Below are 19,714 nucleotides of genomic sequence, written 5' to 3' on the forward strand. Positions count from 1 at the left end.
AAGGGAAAAGAGGATGCTGCACCACTTCCAGAGGAGGAATAAAGAAAATCTCTGCTTCAAAGTAAGCACACGTGAAGTGGTGTGATTCACGGCACAAGCAAGAAAAGCATGTGTGCCCACCCTGTTTTCAGTCTGCTTGAAGGATTTTTTGGCCAACTTTTCTTTCCTCTTCAAGTTAAGAGCCTCAAAAGATAATTCCATATCTATTTCTACATACACGTGGGAGGGAAACACACAAACATTCTCATTGACTTACTAAGCATTTCCAGAATGCATGGGAATTTTCTGCCTCACAGGAACAATCTTAAATCCTAGCAGGAGAGTGGGCCCCAGGCTGCTTCCCCAGCCGCCTCGCCCACCTGTCCCAGCCTAGAGGAGCTTCCTTTGCTCTAGGCAGGGAAAGGTGGACAGTAAGTGACCTCAGCTAAATCCCAAACCATTCATTCATCCCAACAGCTTGCACCAGAAACTGACTTTTAGCCATTTCCAGGTCCAGGCCCCGCGGCCACCCCCTTCCCAAATCTCTGGAAGGTGGAGGCCTAGGGCGGCAGGTCTGCACAACTCCTCACCGGACTGGACAAAAGTATGGAGGGACCTCCTAGGCAGGATAATGAGGTCCCCAGGCTCGGTGTTGGGAACACAGGCCCAGCATGCCACTGGCGGCCACAATCCCAGCTTCCTGCCTTCAATACCATAATCCCTCCTGGAGTCTGAGCCTCAGTGAAAGCCCCAGCGTGTTTATTTTTCCCCTTGAAAGGGAACTCTCTTCTCCGCCTGGGCGCGGGAGGAGTTGTCACCCTCCCAGTGATGGATGGCTCTTCATGGCCACCCGTCCCCCTGGTCCATTTTCACCTCGGCACAAGCCCCGCCCCCAAAGACAGGCAAAGTGACAAGCGAGTGGGCTTGGCTGGGGAGTGGTCCCTATGCAGGTCGATGCTGGGCTCCTCGGTTTACCAGAACATTCCCAACCCCACCACCACCACGCTCCAAGAAGACAGCCCATGCAGCGCCCGCCTTACCTGAGTTTCTACCCCTAAGAGGTTGTCTGCCTGCCTGCCCGCCCATGACGAGCACTTGGGTGTTTTGTTCCCAGTATATTTCACATCAGTCAAGAGAGCCAGGCAAGGTGCGGGGGCGCCCAGGTCCCCCGGGGGCAGACCCACCTCCTGGCTCAGAGCCTCCCTAGCTCCCCTTCTCCCCACAGCTAACAGGGCAGGGGCCTCTCAAGGGGTCAAATGCGGTGGGTGTGGGGATTACTCAACATACTGAAATTCTCAAAAAATGCAAAATACAGGCTGACCTGGGACCACCTTCTCTTCCCTGTTAACGCTGGCAAGCCAATGAGGACTTGCCGCCGCTTCGGGAGAACTGAACACCACCAACCCGGCTTCATTGTAGCACTTCTTTCATTTGTTTGCTTGGAATATCTGATTTTCTCCCCCTTCTCTGGGCCCTAAAGAGCTCAGAGAAATCTGCATTTTAATTGACATTCCAAGGGGAGAGAGAGAGAGAGAGAGAGAGAGAGAGAGCCTCCCGATTTCTTTTCTATTCAAACTAAACAGTCTTTTCAGATGAAAATGAGTCGAGGCCAGTGGAAGATTTACAGGGATTTGGGACCACGGGGACAATGGGGTTTTAAATGTTGATAGCGTTTCACACCAAACACATAATGGGTGAAAGCAGGTTTGCCTTTAAGGGTAGGTTTTATTGAATTGGGCGAGAGGAAGGAAGGTCGCGAGAAGAGTCTGCAAGGGAGCGGACGGCGAGGGGAGCGGCGGAGACTCATCGCCCCCGGGCCGGACCTCTGCGCCTGGCCCTCTGGCCGCGAGGGTCGGAGCCAGCTCCTGGCCCGGCCCCCAGCTGATTCCCCGGCGCGGTCCGGCAGCCGAAAGAATGAGCGCGCAAGTTAGAACTCGCCTGCGCTTTCGACATCTCCGAGCTGCTGCCGGCGGAGCAGGCAGCGAACTAGAAAAAGTCGGTCCAGTTCGCCCCCTAGCCCCAGGCGCGCCGGGCTCCCTCCAGCGCCGACGGCGGCTGCGGGCCAGGGGCGCCCGGCACTACAATCGGGGAACCGGAGCAGCCCCCTCCCCAAATGTGCCACCCCCGAGCACCTCCTACCCTACGGAGGTGTCGCCGGCCCCACCCCAGCGGCTCCCTCCCGGGGAAGGGCACCCCCGTCGGGGCCTGGATGGAACGGGACGGGTGCTCCCCGGGCCCCGGAACGAGGCACCCCGAAGATGCCCCTCCGAGCTCCGGACCTGCGCGGCTGTGCCACCAGCGAGGCAGCCCCGCCGCTCGCCCGCCAGCTCTGGGGTCGGAGGATCTCGCCGGCCGGAGTTTGACAGGGGGGCGGGTGTGAGCGCCAGAGGCAGATGTCAGCATCTGGATGGGGGTGGTTGAGGCAGAACTTCCCTAACGCCAGCCGTCAGCATGCACCCAGCTCCCCCATCACCTATGCAGCCAAAGAGGGAGAACAAGGAGCAGCCTCCACAGTGCCAGCCCTCCGCTCGGGGGACCGTGCACCCGGCGTCCCGGGCTTTCACGGCGCCCACTCTCCCGTGGGCCCACTCTCCAGTCCCGCGAGGCTCCCCGAGGGGCCCACCACGGAGGTTACCTTGAATGGCAACGATCCCCGGCGACCGGCTCTGTCCCCGCGCCCGGCGTGGGTCGGGACGGAGCAAACGACGAGCTCCCCCCAAAAAGTGGTCCTTGGGTCCTCGCCGGCGCCAAGGCTCCGAGGCTTCAAGCGCACCCCAGGTTGCGGAGGCGCGCGGGCATGACGCCCGCAGGCTGCGCTTGGATTTGGGGAGCGAGAGGAAGAAAGGACTCAGGCTTGGCGTTTCCTCCAGCAAACTTTGCTCGCAACTTGCGAACGCTCGGAGCGCGCAGGAAAGCCGCGGCCTCGGGGCGCCCGGGGCTCGCGGCCGGGCCCAGCCAGCATGGAAAGGAGTCGCCGCGCGGGGCCAGCTACGCCGCGCGCAGACCCCGCGACGCCCGAGCTTTGTGGCGGCCGCGCTCGCTCGCTCGCCCGCCCGCCCGCCCGCTCCTCACCCGCCGCCCGCCCGCTCAGCTCTCCGCGGCGCTCTCCACTGCCGCCGCCGCCGCCCGCGCCGCCGCCGCCGCCGCCGCCCCCTCCCGGCGGGTCACGCCCCCGCTGAAACCCGAGCCGTTTCCTGGACGGCGGCGCCCGCTCTGCCAATCAGCGCCGCGCGCCCCGACCGCCCCTGCTCCGCGCGGCTCCCGACGCCTGCGAGCGGCCCCAAGACCCCGGCCGGGAAGGCGAGGGGCCCGGCCAGCGCCGGGACGGAGAGAGGCATCAGCATCCTCGGTGAATCAGGCCGGGTCCCGCGCCCCCGCCCCCGCCCCCTTTCTTCGGGAGTTGGCCTGACCGACGGTTTGCCGGGCGGTTGCGTTACGTTGTCTTATTTCAAGTCAAAACAAATGACAGAATGCCTGCTCTACCCCCGAAAGAGACTTTAATATGCGTCTGCGTGGTATTGGGGGGAGAAACGTAATGCAACTGAAACTTTGAGAGGAGAGGAAGCAACTTGGGAATGGTTGCTGGACGCTACACTGCTCTGTCCTTCAAAACGAGAGCAATGAGAAAAGAAACGAATATTTATGGAGGCCCTGCTATGGGTGGGACACACGGAATAGTCTTCTTTTTAATTGACACAGCCACCCTGCAGAGTAATAGTCCCAGTTCCTGGTAAGGAAACTGAGGATGAGAGAGGTTATTTGTCCAGGGTTAAACAACTGGTTACTGAGTAGGCAGCAGCTGAGCCTGGCTCTGAATCTGGATCTCTTAGAAAAAGTTCAAAACTGGAGGAAAAAAAGTGTTGTTTGGTAATATATATTTGGATCAATAAATTCGGAAGATTCTAAAGACTCAACTCCACTGTAAATAGCTGTACGACCTTGAGCAAATCAATTCCTCTCTCTCAATCTTAAGATTCTTCAACCAAATGCCAAGCTGTAACTGGTTAAAGTTCATATTTTCCATTTACCTTTTCCACTAGGCTGTATCTACCGGATAATTTATTCTTTAATATACTTTCTCTTCTTCACTCATCCAGCTCTAAGCAGTGGTGCCTTAAGTCCAAGACAATATAGATAAAAACCTTAATTATTTTTCCTTAGAAAAAGGTCATTAAACCCAGAATTGCTTTTGAGTCCTGAAGATGGATGAAGCAGCAGTACCAAAGTGACCTGGGAAATCGACTTTTCCTGAATTTAGAAATGCAGTTGCTCATGGGTCATTGACACTGCACACTTCATAACATTTACGGAAATATTTTTTCAAGGTGCCACATCATTAGAAAATCATTTTTCTTCACAATACATCTCAGAGAACTTTTATGTAAAATTCCCTAAAAGCCAGGAGTAACAGATCCATTGAAATGCTTCAGGCAAATGGCTATGAAATTGTATTTTGGAAACGTGACAGCAAAAGTAATAGTCTGACTCTCAAGTAAAACAATTAGTTCATGTATATGATTGGGGGAGGGCTATGTGTTTTGGTCAAGTCTTCAAACCTGGATCAGTCCGAGAACCTTTTAATTCATGGACACCTCAGCCAGGTGACCCTCAGCCATCCACCACACCTGAGTTGTTATGACCACATCAGTACCTTTTCAGCATCTCAGATCAGGGGTCACGGAAAGAGACGTGGCTGAGCGTCTGCCTGCTCAGAGACTGGCACTTACATCTTTATATTCCCTGCCAATGGGGAACTCAAGCGTCTCAGTACAGATTCCTTTCCCATCCTGCAAGGAATCCATCAGCCATTGAAAATGCTGTTAACACATTCTCACATAAATTAGTGGTGCAGGAAGCTGCCGTCCCTATCCCCCATTCATCAATGGCTCTATGTACGTCAAATAAAAAGGAAGCCTTCCGCTGAAAATGACAGATAAGAACACCTACTTCAACGTCCAGATGCAGTTTGCAGAATTTATTCTTTAAAGGGATGAAAAGACACCCATCCATCAAAAGCCCCTTATTCCCTTAAGAGTGTCCGTTTTTAAGTGAGTGAAGCCCGCAAGCCCACAACAGCAAACTGGTTTTTTGAAAAGCAAAAGCATGTTTGGAATTTAAAAAAAAAAAACCAATCCTGTCATCATATTTAGGCTTCGAGTGACCTCAGAGGGTCTAGGAAAGCTTTCACACCAGCGAGGCTTCTGAATGAGAAAATAATCTCTTTACAGTTTTTTTCTCTTCCCTCTTCAAGTGGCTGGAACCCCTTTTGTCAATGGCCTCCCGTGAATGGTGTAGCTAATAAGCCTATTAATGAGCTTCCACAGCCGAGTGTGAATAGGTAAATAAGCCCCAATCTGTTGAGGTTCAGGGCCGAGGGCAGAGAAGCCAGAAAGAACTAAAGGTGACAGTTTGAACTGAACCACGAACGCCAGCACCAGGTTTCAGCTGGAAGAACCGCCAGACAAGGCCCCATTCACAGCCCCTCCGCCCCCCACTGAGGCCCCTTTTCCTCACAATTTCCCCCCCCTTTACAAAATGTCTTGAGTAGTCACCCATTTTTTTTCAAAAGCCCTCAAGACGCCCTTCTTTTTTTCACTCCAGTAATGATACATCAATGGAAGGAAGGAAAATGAGGACACCAGAACTCCAATGCCCCATAAGCTTCAAGGGACAAACTGCTGCTCGCCCATTGGTTCTGCGAAGAGAAAGAGGGAGGGGGTGGGAACCCTAGCTGCCATGGGCCTCTCTCCTTTAAAGATTTAGAATTTCTCTTTTAATAATTTGTTTTTTAATGGGTGGCTGTTCCTTCACCCGATAGAAAAGTTAGAGGAATAAAAAGGCTACTGACATTTAAGTGCTAATGAGCCATTTTAACGTGGTTCTGAGCGCCCTGCAAAACTATGAATTTTATTCTTTAAGCTACATCTCAAGAATGTCTGTAGCATAAAAGAAGCTTTCGAAAGGAGAAATCTACAATAGTCCAAGGACTATGGTGACAGTCGTTAATCCTAGGACGGGCTGGTGGAGGCGGGGGGTCGGAGAGCTTGGACCCATCTTCGGGGAGCTTATGACAATTTAGCTGAAGCAAAATCATGAATCCCAGCACTGATCATCACCAATGATTCTACACTTAGAACAGGGCCTGAATCTCTGAGCCAAGACTTCCCTGGAGAAAAACTTAAGTTATCTGAGTCTTCCATGTTCTCAGCTATAAAATTAGGAAAACAATGGTACCTATCTTGTAGTACAGTAAGTCCCCTACATCCGAACCTTCAAGTTGCGAAGTTTCGACGACGCAAATGTCTTATGAACCTATTACAGTACAGTACTATATAGCTGATTGTGTTAGTTGGGTACCTAGGCTAACTTTGTTGGACTTACGAACAAATAGGGCTTAACGAATGCACTCTCGGAACTCGTTCGTATGTAGGGGGTTTGCTGTAATTTAATAGAGTCACTCAAAGAATTAAATGAATTAAGGTGTGGCAAGCATTTAGACCTTTTTATCCAGATACCCCATGGTTCTAGAGCAACTCTTGGGCACATGGGAAATGCAATGTGTTTGCTATGATTATTATTAGCTGTTAGTATTTTTCCCACCTCCTGGGACTACTGGAAAAATTAAAGCGAGTCTGGAGCCAACACTGCTGGATTCCCCAATCCTCCTCTTCTCCAGCTGAAAGGCCTGGAGGTGCCTACCCAAGACCCCCCTAAGATGAAATGGCTGGAAGGCAGCCAAGTCATACAAATGGCCATCCAACTGGAAAGCATTACAACGCTCATTGGTACCCACTGCCCAGAAGCGGTCCCAGGGAATGGCAAGGAAGATAGAGGGGGTGGTGCTGGGCAGAAGACACTTTTAACACCAGTGAACAGCTTAAGAAAGAGCTTCTTTGAAAATGTGAGGAGCATCTGAATAAAAATTGCCACTCTGCCCTGCTCTGATGGTTTGCTAGATTTCCAAATGGCTTGAATGACATTGGTAGGTCTTCCTAGGGAGACTGGGCCCAAGGTGAGGAAGTGTGTATTAAACCATCCTGTTGACTCCCGAATTTTACAGGGGAGGAAATCAGGGTGCAGAAAGGGGAAGTGACGGGCTCTAGGCCACCATGCTGGCTGATGGCAGGGAAACCCAGAAATCTGTTTTCCCAATCAGGCTGGGATTCTTTTCAGTGGCCACGAGAACAAGTCAGCCACTTTCATCTGTTTACGCCAGGCGATTCCGCTCAGTATAGAACTGAGATATTTTGAGTAGAATTCACTGCCTCCCAAAATGTTAATATTTCCAGAGAAATTACCCACTCCCCATGGGTCCAGCCCATTTCTCCTTCTTCAAGTGTTCCAAGAAGAATCTGTGTAAGGGTTATCATTGCTGTTATGTTATGTTTCAAAGAACCTTCAAGTTCAGGTGCATGAGATCGTCTGACATCTCTTTTGCATGCTTACAATTTCATTAGCTGAATTTGCACAGTCTTCAAAACAGGGGAAGAATTAAAGGCCAACATTTTTGGTTCGTAAAATGATTCTTATCAGTGATATTATAAAAACAAATGGAAATGGAAGATTCTGAAGAATCGCTGAGGCTTGCGTTTGAAAAACGAAGGCTTACAAATCCACCCCACATTTGCTATTTGCATCTGGGTAACTGGGTCTGTTACTCAAAATGCAATTGAGGGGCGATTCAGGAACCTTGACTGTGTTCTGGTTCAAGAAAAGCAAAAATCGCTGTAAAAGATAGTGGGAGAGGGCATAACTGGGGAAATTTTACTCTGGTCTCAACACTGTCCCCTAGCGTCACCCCCATAAGCTGCAAGTTCCTCCCTGGCGTCTGCCAGTCTGAACACGTGAAGGAAATTTGATTGATCGATTCAACGGTTGGCCAAACCAGCCAGATGTGATATCTATGAAGCCCAAAGTCACAGGGCACTTGACAGGCAACCTTGTGCAGCAGAAACAGCACGAGGCCAGGGCACCCAAGACCTGGGTTTTCATCCCAACGTTGTCAGGGACTAACAGCAAAGTCATTGAATGTGCCCGCCCCACCACCCTTGGCATCACCCACTTTTGCATAATTGAGGTCTCCCCCTTCTAGCTGCAAAGACAAATTTGTCTATGATCTCCAGCCCCTCCCAGCTCAGAGCATTCCTTGCCTCTAGAGAAACAGAGAGGTTGTCATTTACCCATCACTGAAGAGCGAACTGGTTACAGGAAGTCAACGTCCACTTTAAAGTATTTTGAAACCATAGTCCAGGAACCCTGCTGTTGACCCCTGTCTGCTAGTAACGGTATCTGCCGGAAAAGTCCTCTAATCCCCGGCCCATTGCTGCTTAAGAGCAATTTACGGCATGTCATTGCTTGGCTGCAAGACTCCGTGCTCTCCTTCCACTCCCACCCCGCCCTCAACCACCACCTCTACCACAACGCCTCCAAGCGGACTGGAGAGAAAACATGCAGGTGGTTTTAGCTGGTGCAGGACAAATTAGAAGGAGATCAACCATGGTGTCCTATTGCCACCTTCTGCCCCCTCCCATCCGTGCCCACTGTCGCTGCTTGGAGCTGTGCTGTCCAATACGGCAGCCACCAGCCAATGTGATTAAGTTAAATTAATTAAAGTTAAATAAGACTTCAAGTTCAGGTCTTTGTTAACACTAACCCCATTTCAAGTACTCGAAAGCCACATGTGGCTAGGGCCACCACATTGGACAGTGAAGATGTTAGAGGAAATTGTCATCATGGCAGAATGCTGTATCAGATGGACTTCCCTGGAGAGGCTCCCTGCCTTCCAAGAGGATCTCCTTAGCCAGGGGAGTCCCCAGGACCTGCTCCTGCCTTTCTCCCCCCAACTCCCACTCGCTCTCCATCGTCTTGTGCTACCGGCAGGGTTTATTTTTATTTATTTATAATTTCTATTTATTTTATTTTTGGCTGCATCAGGTCTTAGTCGCAGGAAGTGGGATCTTTCATTGTGGCGCACGGGCTTCTCTCTAGTTGTGGTGGCGGGCTCAGTAGTTGCCGCGCGTGGGCTTAGTTGCCCCACGGCATGTGGGATCTTAGTTCCCGGACCAGGAATCGAACCCGCGTCCCCTGCACTGGAAGGTGGATTCTTAACCACTGGACCACCAGGGAAGTCCCTACCAGCAGGGTTTAGGGATAGGAATTCTACCCTTCGGAATGGGAGGAGTTTCAGAGAGACCCAGGATACTCTTTGATGGACAAATACAATATCACCGTTGGCTGAATGAAAGTGATGAGGTGCCTGTAGCATCACCTTCTGATTCCAGGGCCGTGAATCAGAGGGAGAAAGGCCGGCTGAACCAAGATGGCAATGCCCTGGGAGAAAGCCCGGCCGAATTTGACCTTGGACAACAATTTGGGGATAAAAGGGTTAATTGGGGACCGCTAGATCATAACATGCATAAAAAGCCCAGCCTGCCTCTCCCATCTCGCGGTCCAGGGCCTGGCACACTGCCTGGCTGGTTGTGGGCAGTTCATGAGCTGCCTTTGTGCCTACGGGCCCTCAACAGGTACTTGGTGATTGATGGTGACTGAACTTAGCCTCTTTTGGGGCTTCCTAATTAAGGCGTCTGGGAACATTTACATAGGGTTTTGCAGCTAGTCCATGAAGTATATTTAGAAGTTAGAAAATAAAAGCCGTTTTACGGCAAGGCCCACCTAGCTGTGCAGTGGAAGTTCCCTTCTTCGCAAGACGCGATTTCCACAGCGCCTTCCTCCCCCTTTCCTCTTGATGTCTGCGTTTGGTTTGTTTTGCTATTTCCCTGAGGGTGTGTGTCTACTTCGTCCAAACGAGAAAAGAAGTTCACTTTAATAAACCGAAGGGGAGAAAAATGATGCGGCCAGGATCCTGGTAAAATTGGGGAAGGAGACGGAGAATACAGAGCAGAAGTCGTAAAACCACAAGCCCAGTAACACTTTTAGAGTCCCAGAGCTCTTGTATTTTGTCCCCAGGCTGGGGAGAAAGACCATCAAGGGGGGAGCGATTTCTTTCACAGATTTCTAAGAGCGGCGCTGAACCAAAATTAACTCCTTCGCGGGAGCCGGATGCCGGCGTGGTGCTCGGCCCGCGGCCCCGGGAGCAGGTGGCTCCAGGTGACTGAGGCCGAGGTCCCCAGAGCTCCCTTTGTTCTCCGGACTCTGCGCTGAGGCAGGCGGCGGGCGCCAGCGCCCCCGTGTGGCCGCGCGCGTCCCGTGCGCGCAGAGGGTGGCTGGGTGGGCCGGTGGCGCCCCGGCACTGCGGGGGCCGGGTGAACGAGGGGTGCAGCCCGGCCCGGAGCAGGGACGATCCCGCCTGCGCCCGGCCTCTCCCGGAAGTCGTTCGGGCAGGTGATGAGCGATTAACGTCGAGGCGTGTCTGCAGCAGGAATCCTGCTGGGACGGATGTCTTGCCCCGATGTCTGGGGTTCGGGATGCGGCAAGGGGAGCGGGCTGCCCGGCCTCCACCGGGCCTGGCCTGGCCTGGCGTGTCCTTACCTCCGGCTTCCTCTGTCCACAGCGTGGCCTCTCCCCCACACTTCCAGTTTGTGGCCACATCTTTCCACATGGATCAAGCCTGAGAACCACGTCTGCACGCTCATCCTTACACCAGCTCCGACCTCCCGCCCCCTGTTTGGGCTTCCGGCCCCAGGGCCCACCCGGACTGCCACCCTCCAGGGTGGGGATTTCCAGCTCCCCTCCCACCAAAGCCCGTCCGTGCCCAGATCTGGGCTGTCTTTGGAAAACCATGCACAGCCCGACCCCCTTTCGGGTTTGTTGTTTTCCTAGCATCACTGCAGCTGCCCTGGATCCCCAGTCCCTTAGGATTCTGGGCCCGCGTCTCCCTCCAGCCTCTGCTCTCCGCCACCCACTCTACCCGGAGGTGGCGACCACCTCCCTGCTCCTTCATCACTCAGAGCCCTGGCGGCTCACGCATTTGCTAGAACAATGACCCTCTGCTCTGTCATCACAGAGCGGGTGCCTGGTGGCTGGCATTTAATAGGCACTTGCTCTGGTCCAAGCAAATGTGATCATGGCCTTATGGGTTACCCCCTATTGCTTACAAGGATCCTGTGAGGTAGGCACCACTCTGACCCCCGTTTTACAAATCAAGCAGTGGAAACGTGGAGAGTTTGCCGAAGTCATACAGTCATGAGGTAGGGAGCCTGGCTTTGGGGCAGATGCTTGTCCCTTATGCTGCCAGGATTCCCTGAGCAGGCGGTGGGGGCCACATCAGGTCCAGGGTGGGGCAGCAGCCTCAGCTGGTGGATGGAAATGGAGGCCAATGGGGCCGATTCTTCTGATCCTTCCAGAGAGCTTGGCCATCCCATTCGGATTATGACAGTTGTGTCAATTTTTGGACTGACCCCTCTTTCAGTTGGCCTGTGGGCCTGCAGGTTGCACCCACCCTCTGCTGTCCTGGAGCGGCAGGGATCGTGGGCCCTGCGGTCTAGCTCTGCCTGCTGTGGGCCTCACATCTGCACCTTCTTTCCACATCCTCCTCTGTAAAATGAAGTAACACTAATACCATGATCAATACATGTTAGCTGGTGTTATTATCTCCAGTCTGAATGAAGAGGCATTCAGACCTCCTTCTCTGTAGCTCTGTCCTAACCCTGGCTTTGTTTCCTGCTACTTCTCTTTGCTGTGTTACCATGGGCAAGTTACTTGGGCTTTCTGAGCCTCCTGTGTCCTTATTTATAGGTGGTGAGCATTGGATGTCACCATGTTCAAGTTTCACCCCGAATAGCCTTGATTCCAGAAGCAGCTCAAGCTGTCTAGGGCAAATTATTGCTCACTTTCTTCTAAGGGGCTTCTCAGTATCACATAGAAATTCATTCCAGTGTTGGCTCATCATGACCAACAGCCGATTCTTGGTTTTATCCAACTGAGGCATCATTTAGTCCCAGCCTCTGGGAACAAGGAAAGAACCCATTCACTTCTTTGTAAAAATCCTCTGTGTGCTTCAAAACAGGAATCAAGACATTTGTTAGCCTCCAAATAAGACAAGACACCACTTCAGAACACCACTGGGTTAGCGGTGCCAAACTTAGCTATTTATAAAAATACAGGACACTCAGTTAAATTGGGATTTCAGATAAACAACGAATACTTTTTTTGTATAAGTATTCCCTAATATTGCATGAACAAATATGGCATGGAACATACTTCTATTAAAAAAGTACTCATTGTTTATCTGAAATTCCGATTGTGGTGAATGTTCTATATTTTATATGGCAACCCTATACTGGGTAGAAGGCACTCCCACAAGTTGACTGACTGGGGCAAGTCCAAGAGAGTTGGGCATTCTTTCCAGAGGTCATTGGGAACTGCCTCCCCCTCCCATCCTGGACCTGATTAATTTATGCATTGAGAGTGCTATTTGGAGATAAAGATAATAATCTATCATAAAACCATGCTTCCTCTTGAATGAAGTAGTAACTACGGTATTGACTGCACTATTGGAGAAGACATGATGTTTTGCCATCAGGTGTGTGTGACAGTCCCTGGGCACTGCAGCTTGCCACAGGTCACAAGGCCTGTGATGACAGGCCTCTCAGCTACCGTGCTTCCTCACCTGATCTCTGCCATCCTACGGGGAGTTAGTTGATGGGCAAAACACAACTTTGGTCCAAGATGGCAGCAGACAGGACCTCTGCTACAAATATGTCCCCACCCACCTGGGCCATTTTTCCAGTGCCAGCCCTTGCTACTCTACCTGACTCCATTTCTCAGAGCCAATTTTTCTGCTCAAGCCTGCTGAATTCCCAGTACTTTCTCATGACCCCACCAGTGTCAGCTGTCTGCTGTGGGTATCACCCCAACACCAGCCCCAGAGATCATGGATTCCACTGGCCATCCCTCCCATCCCCTCTGCCAGCCCCTGTCATGTCACGTCATGCATCAGGGCTCACTTTACCCGTCATCTGCCTCTGTCACCAATGCCTTCAGCTTCCGACAGGTAAGCCATGGATGTTGGTTTCAGGCAGACCTGGGTTCCCAGGCCAGCTCCTCCACTGAACCACTCTCTGAACTTGGACAAGTTCTCTGTGTGTCCGTTGCTACACCTGTTTTCTAGATGGCGTATTAGTTTCCTACTGCTGCTGTAACAAATTACCACAAACTTAGTGGCTTGAAATGACACGAATTTAGCTAAGCCACAGGTCTGTGGTTCAGAAGTCCGGGTGGGCTCAGTTGAACTCAAGGTGTTGGCAGAGCTGTGTCCCTTTCTGGAGACTCGGAGGGAAGAACCTGCTTCCAGGTTCATTCGGGTTATTGGCAGAATTCGGCTCCCGATGGCTGCAGGCCCTGCTTCCTGGCTGCCAGGAGCCCCTCTCCACTCCCCTCTTCCATTGGTAAAGTCAGCAGCAACACACCAAGCCCCTTCCACACTGGGAATCCCTCTGATTTCTTCCCCTCTGGCATCCCTTCTGCTCAAGCCAGAGAAAGTTCTCTGTTTTTAAGGGTTTACATGATGAGATTGGGTCCCCCCAGTTAATCTCCTTATTTTAACGTCCATAACTTTAATTCCATCTGAAAAGTCCTTTTACCATATTCTGGGGATTAGACGATGGATGTCTTTGGGGCAGGGGAGGGGGGAGGCATTATTCTGCCTACCGCAGCTGGGGTAGTGATTTTGTAGGGTAAAACAAGGTGCATTCGTTTCCTAGGGCTGCTGTGACAACGTGCCACAAACTAGATGGCTTAAAACAACAGGAATTTATTGTCTCACAGTTCTGGGGTCTAGAAGTCCCAAATCAAGGTGTCAGCGAGCCATGCCCCCTCTGAAACCATAGGAGAATCCCTTCTCTTTTGTCCTAGCTTCTAGTGGTGGCTGGCAATCCTTGGCGTTCCTTGCATTGCAGCTCGTCGCTCCAATCTCTGCCTCTCTCGTCACGTGGGCTTGTCCCTGTATGTCTGTGTCCAAATTTCACTCTTCTTAAAAAGACACTAGTCATCCTGAATGAGGGTCTACCCTAACGACCTCGTCTTAACCTGATTCCATCTGCTAAGATCTTATTTCGAAATTAGGTCCCATTCACAGATACTGGTGCTAGGACTTCAACAACTATTTTGGGGGGATGCAATTCAACCCCAACACGAAGTAATGCCAGAAAGGCACCAGGCATGGGGCCTGACCACTGGCCGGTGCTTAATCAATAGTAGCGGTTGGCATGCACAAGTGAAGTCTCAGACACACTGGGTGACCACGGCCATGGACGGGGCCGGCTGGTGCATGTGTGGCAGGAGCCTAGAGATCACACTTCCTTCTGTCCTGCGTCCTGACCGTTCCTTTCCAATCCTGTGTTCAGCTTCACCCCCTCCCCCCAGCCCTTTACTCAGGCTGCCCCCTTGTCGGTGATGCCCCCTCCCTTCTCCCAGGCTGTCCAAATCCACATCTTGGCCACTCTTCAAGCCCCACCTGTTCTGGAAGGCCACCCCCCAGGTGGCTGTACCCATTGGCAGGTTGGGCCAATTAAAGATGGAGACTGGAAAGGCTATTCCACCCCGAAAATCCCGCTGCTCAGCTGGCTGGAAACAGAGCCTTCCTATCAGGCAATGCAGGTCAAAAACTCAAGGGAGAAACAAAGATAAAGCAAGATGCTGACTCAGTGGCAGAAAGGTTCAGAAGAAGAGTAATTTTCAGGCAGGAAATTGCACCCTCTGCCTATCCTGGTCTGATAAAAATCCATCTTGTAAGCGCGAGCTGCTCTTCCTAGAAAGAAGAGCAATTAACATCCAAACACCCTGGCCAAGTTAGCGTTCCAGGGCCATAATTCTTTGGGGGTCTGCACTACATACAAGACACTGGGTACCGGCTGATCACCACCCTTGCACATTTGTTCATATTACGTTGGCCTGACTTAAAATGCAAAGGAGGAAAGGTTTGATGGATTCCATCAGCAGTGCAGGAATCTCACTCCATTTTTTTTTGTACCTCCATGTTTAATCAATTAGAACATGTGCAAACGCAAAGCAGTCCCCAGCCACGGCAGAGTCTGTGGAGAGTGCAGGCCTCGGCGCTCACTCTCTAGAACGACTTCCAAACACTTGAGCGTCCTGACCTCTCCTCGTTTCCGGAAACATCCTTAAGCTCACTTCCCCCAGCACAGATGGGAACAGAGCTGGGCGGACGAGGGACAGCTGTCGCTGCCGGAGGAACAGAAGAGACAGGCAGTCTTGTTTGGGGCTGAAAGACGCTCCAGAGGGAAGTCACCATCCCCCTCAAGACACGGCCCCTCAAGGCTCTCACCTGCGGGGTGAGGGGCTCCCAAGGGCCCGGCGGATCACCTCTGCATCGCGAGGATCTAGCATGGGGCCTGGGCAAGATCACTATGGGTTGGCTGAAGAAACAAATAAACTGAAGACCTGGGATTCGAGGCAGCCAGAGAAGATTCTGGAATCTGCCCCTGCTTGCAGTCGAGAATGGGTCTCAGCCCCACCTGAGTCCCAGGATGCAGGCCTCCACCTCCCATGGGCGTCACCTGGCCTGGCCCAGAGCACAGCAGGCAAGAAATGCAGCCACCTTTCAGCTGTAGGCCTGCAGGTCAGAGCCGAGTGCCACAGCCCCGTGGGGCAGCTGGCGGGGGGTGGGGTGGGGGGTACCGTTTGTTTATATGATGTGTATCTGGTAGATAAATAAACTTCATTTTCCAGGGCTGCCAATCTCTAAACATGCAGAAATATACATTCGCTCAGAAACTTAAAAAAAAATAAACAGACGTGGTGATGTTTGAATCTTCCTAGCATCAGGGCCCTGGGTCCCAAGCTACTCGCCTTTCAGCTGGTGGATAAACCTAGTTTATGGATCCCCCCTGTGGGCCTGTGTGTAAAAGTTCTGCTCGGAGGAAATGCTCCCTGTTAGGACGTGGGGGAGGGACGGCGTGAGCAGCAGGTCCACCTAGTACATCTGCAGGCAGGCCCACGGCACAAGCCAGGCGACCCTTCGCATAGCCCAGAAGGTGGCCCCCAGCATCTGCTGCTGCCAGCCTCAGCTCAGCCTAACACGGGGGGTCAGGTAAGCCAGGTGAGAAGCCACCCAAGTCTTTTAAGCTGGGAACCCCCGCCCCCCACTTTATTGGGACTCCGAGGCACCTTAGACAGGCGTCTGCCTGCCTCCATCCCTTCACGGGACACGCAGAGAGGAGAAGGGGGGAGAAGATTCGGTTCTGGGCTTCACTCCTTCTCCATCTCAGGCTAGAAGGTACCTGGAGATGTCCTTGCCACCTCCCTTGCTCTGAGCCGTCACAAAGACGGCACGTTTATTCTTATGGCGCCGGTCCCCAAAGCCCGTTCGCACAGCAGCCCCTGGGAGGCCCACAGGGGAGCCGTTCTTTCCTTCATTCATTCGCTCACTGGTGCATCAGGTGACTGGCAACCCGCTCAGGACTGGTCCTGGTCCCGGCGCCCATCACGCAATGCTGAGCAAGACAGCAGCCTTCCAGGGGCGCATACAGTCCAGAGGAGCCAGAGGCCAGGTTTCAGGAACTGGAAACCCAGAGGTGTCAGGGAATTGGACCAAGGGCTCACCTAGCAGGTGACAGAAAGAGACCCAGAGTCTGGTCCGATTCCCCGATGGAGGGTCTTCCTACCACTCAGTGGAGTCGCATCCTATCCACAGGGTTTTGTGTTAGGAAAGGGGAGTCGGTCGAGAGGGGGAACAGGGTCAGAAAAGAGAGAGAAAAAGAGAGAAGAGGGGGAAGAGAGGAGGGGAAGACAGTTTAAACGGCTCAGGCCACACGCCCCACCATTTGAGGCCTGAGGTGACAGACAGGTAACACTGTTCCCTCCGTCATGACCCTGGGCACCTGTCACAGTGCCAGCACCTCTCACTCCTGAGGTGAACCCCCTTTCTTCTCCTTCTCGACAACATGGCTCCAAAAAGAAAACCCACCACTCTCTCTGGTGCCCAAGGCAGTAGAGCCAGCTCCAGCCCTGGGGACGGACTGGTGCTGGAGGACTGACAGAAACGGCGCAGTCTCCAACCCTCCTCCAGGGATCTCCGAGGGTCCCTTCACCTGCATTGTCACCTTCGCCACTAACTTTGCACCCTAACGCCTCCCGACCCACACGCCCAGGCAGCAGAGGCCACCAGGCTCCAGTTCCTGGAAGGACGCCTGGGCCTGCTGCCTCTCCTGTCATTCCCCGTGGCTCCCGTCACACAGCCAGGAGCACCTCGAGGAAACACACGGCTGCAGTGGGCCCGGGGGAGCACCCATGCCCCCTCGGGACCGTGGGCCTCGCTGCCTCGGCCGCGGTGAGCGTCGGCAGTCATGGCTCTCAGCCGGGGCCCCGTGGGGAGCTGGCCTCCACCGCACACGCCCTCCCCTTCCCAAGGTCATGTCACCTCCAGAGGCAGCCCACGTCCAGTGACTGGGCATTAGAAGGGTGGCCCATTAATTTTGGGGCTGAAAGGCCACGTGCCAGGAGCCCCTCAGTCCCGCGAGAGTTGGTCACCATAGTTGTCGCACAGGGTGGGCACCAAAGGCCTGGCCCCTCGGCCAGCAAGAGACGGCTCTGAAGGGCCACTCTGGCCCCAGAGGCTCCTGAAGGGCTGGCTGAGGCCTTTGCCGTGGCTGCGTCGGAGCTCACTTTGGCCCCGTCCTACCTCCGTCGCTCCCCCACGGATGCAGGTGCCAAGGACACGTCCAGTAAGCTTCCTCAGAGTCTGTGGCACGGGGATCCGACCTGAGATAATAGTGGAAGCTGAATTCTGGCTTGGCAGTACCAGCTGAAAATTGTCTCTCGCCGTCTGCCTCTGCAAGGTCACTAGCCACTGCAGTCGCTGACCTTCAACACTCCCTGAGAGGAGTTCAGGGCGGAGATCAGGAATGAGGCCCTCTGTGCTCTGGGAAAACTGGCAGAACAGGGCTTCAGAGAGAGATTTTCAGGAGGAGGTTTTATGAGCCCATGTCTTGCACCTCCTCAGATCTAGAAAAGCACTAAGATCATGAACGGAGACATCTGCTCCTCGTGACCAGCAGCGGCCTTCTGCTGAGACGTGCGCTTGACTGCACGCACCCCCTTCACCAAAATCCTATGTAACACTGACGTTCCCCCCACCCCTTCGGAGCAGTTCCTCAGAGCTCTCTGAGAGGCTGTCTCCCGGGCTGTAGTCCTCATTTTGCCCCAGATAAAACTTCACCCACAACTCTCACGTTGTGCGTTTTTTTTTTAGTTGACAGCAGTCACAGATGTCACAGCCAGGCTCTCCCAGGGACGAGAAGGAAGGCGAGGCTCCTAGCCTACTGTTCCCCTTCGAGAGGCTTCTATTCTTCCCTCTGTGCCTCCTTTCCTGCCCCGATAATGCGGGCTTACTTGACATAAAAGTGGATAATCTCTTACTCCATTTAGCTCTGAGCTGGCATCCCTAGGATTGGCAAAGACATCTGGAGTGTTGCTAAAATGGGCCTGCAGACATGAGACAGTGGGGAACAGCATGGAGGTTCTGGGTATCCCAACCCCTCCTGATCTTCCCTCACGCCAAACACAAATAAGGAACACCTTTGGCACTTTGTGGCCACAGGTACCAACTTTGACTTAAAGAAGCATCTGGCTGGTTGGAGGTCGAGGCGGGGAAGGTATGTAAATACCAGGTAATCCATATTACAAAAATAGCTTGAGAAATTGGCCGAGGGAAAGAAAGGCCTCTGGATGCCAAAGTGAGGACAGGGAATGCCAGGTGACACTGGACCAGGTGCATCACTGCCTGTGTAGTAAAAGGTGGATGACAGGGTCTACATTGTTCTCCTGGTCTCTGACACTGAAGAATTCGCCAACCAGAGGAGTTTTCATTAGAAATTCACATCTTGACTAAACACTGCACTTTATAAGAAATGGGGAAAACACATTCCCAGCCTTCAGAAGCCTGGTCAGCAAGCCCATCTTCGGGTCGCTCAGTTATCCACTGTCACATAACAGCCCATCCCAAAATGTACTGGCCGTTGTGTGAGCTGGCTGGGCTCAGCTGGGGGGTTCGTCTGCTCTGCGCTGGTGTCACCAGGGGCTGCACTCATCTGGAAGCTTAACTGGGATGGAATGACCGCTCTGTCATTCACTCATGTGGCCGGCCATCTGTACTGGCCATTGACTGGGTGCTCAGGTGAGCTGTCCACAGAAGCACCTGGGCTCTCTGCCCCCCCACCCCCAATGCATGTGGCTGCCCCACAGGCCTCGAGCCTCTCACAGCACAGCACGCTGCTCCAAGCAGGAGCTCTGTAAGTGAAAGCAGAAGCTGCACATCTGTGAAGACCCAGCTTGGAGGTCCCATAGCATCACTTCCATCACATCCTATCAGTCAAAGCAAGTCAGACCAGTCCAGATTCAAGGGGAGAGTAGAGCGTCTTCACCTCTTGATGGGAGGAGTGGCAGAGAATTCTCAGCCCATCTTTAATCCATGGGGATGGAGAATGACACTCCACTTTGGCCCTGTCATTACGGTGCAAAAGACACCGTGTGTGGGCTTCAGATTCACGACAGCCTGGGAAGAAGGATCAGTTACATGCCTCTCCTGGGTTGACATGGAACTGGCAGGGAGACCAAAGGCTGGAGGCACGAAGTCATGTAAACGGCAGAACATCTCCATCCTTCCCTCAGGGGGTGAGAAATGGCAGGGGGAACGCGGCTTGGCTTTGAAACCCATTGGCCTGGCCATCTTTTTCTTTTCTCCTTTTGAGTCTGAACATTCCTGATTCCAACAGGAAGCCCTCATTGAACACGGATGCCTACTTTAGGTCTACTGGTG

General features: G+C 52.9%; 1 protein-coding gene across 7 annotated transcripts in view; it reads right to left on the reverse strand.

Moving 5' to 3' along the window:
- FGFR2 (fibroblast growth factor receptor 2) overlaps positions 1-19,714 on the reverse strand; it is a 190,977-nt gene that overhangs the window by 148,830 nt on the left and 22,433 nt on the right. For 2 of the 7 annotated variants that reach the window (XM_060125350.1, XM_060125351.1), the window contains exon 1: positions 2,615-3,060. The exons of 1 other annotated variant lie outside the window; for it this stretch is intronic. The gene's annotated coding sequence lies outside the window, so the exon portion shown is untranslated. Of the gene's footprint in view, positions 1-2,614; positions 3,061-19,714 lie in introns of those variants that run through there. 4 more of the 7 variants (XM_060125346.1, XM_060125353.1, XM_060125354.1 and 1 more) reach the window with 4 other exon arrangements.

Source organism: Lagenorhynchus albirostris, chromosome 16 (assembly GCF_949774975.1).
Source record: "Lagenorhynchus albirostris chromosome 16, mLagAlb1.1, whole genome shotgun sequence".
In the NCBI taxonomy this organism is placed as follows: domain Eukaryota; kingdom Metazoa; phylum Chordata; class Mammalia; order Artiodactyla; family Delphinidae; genus Lagenorhynchus; species Lagenorhynchus albirostris.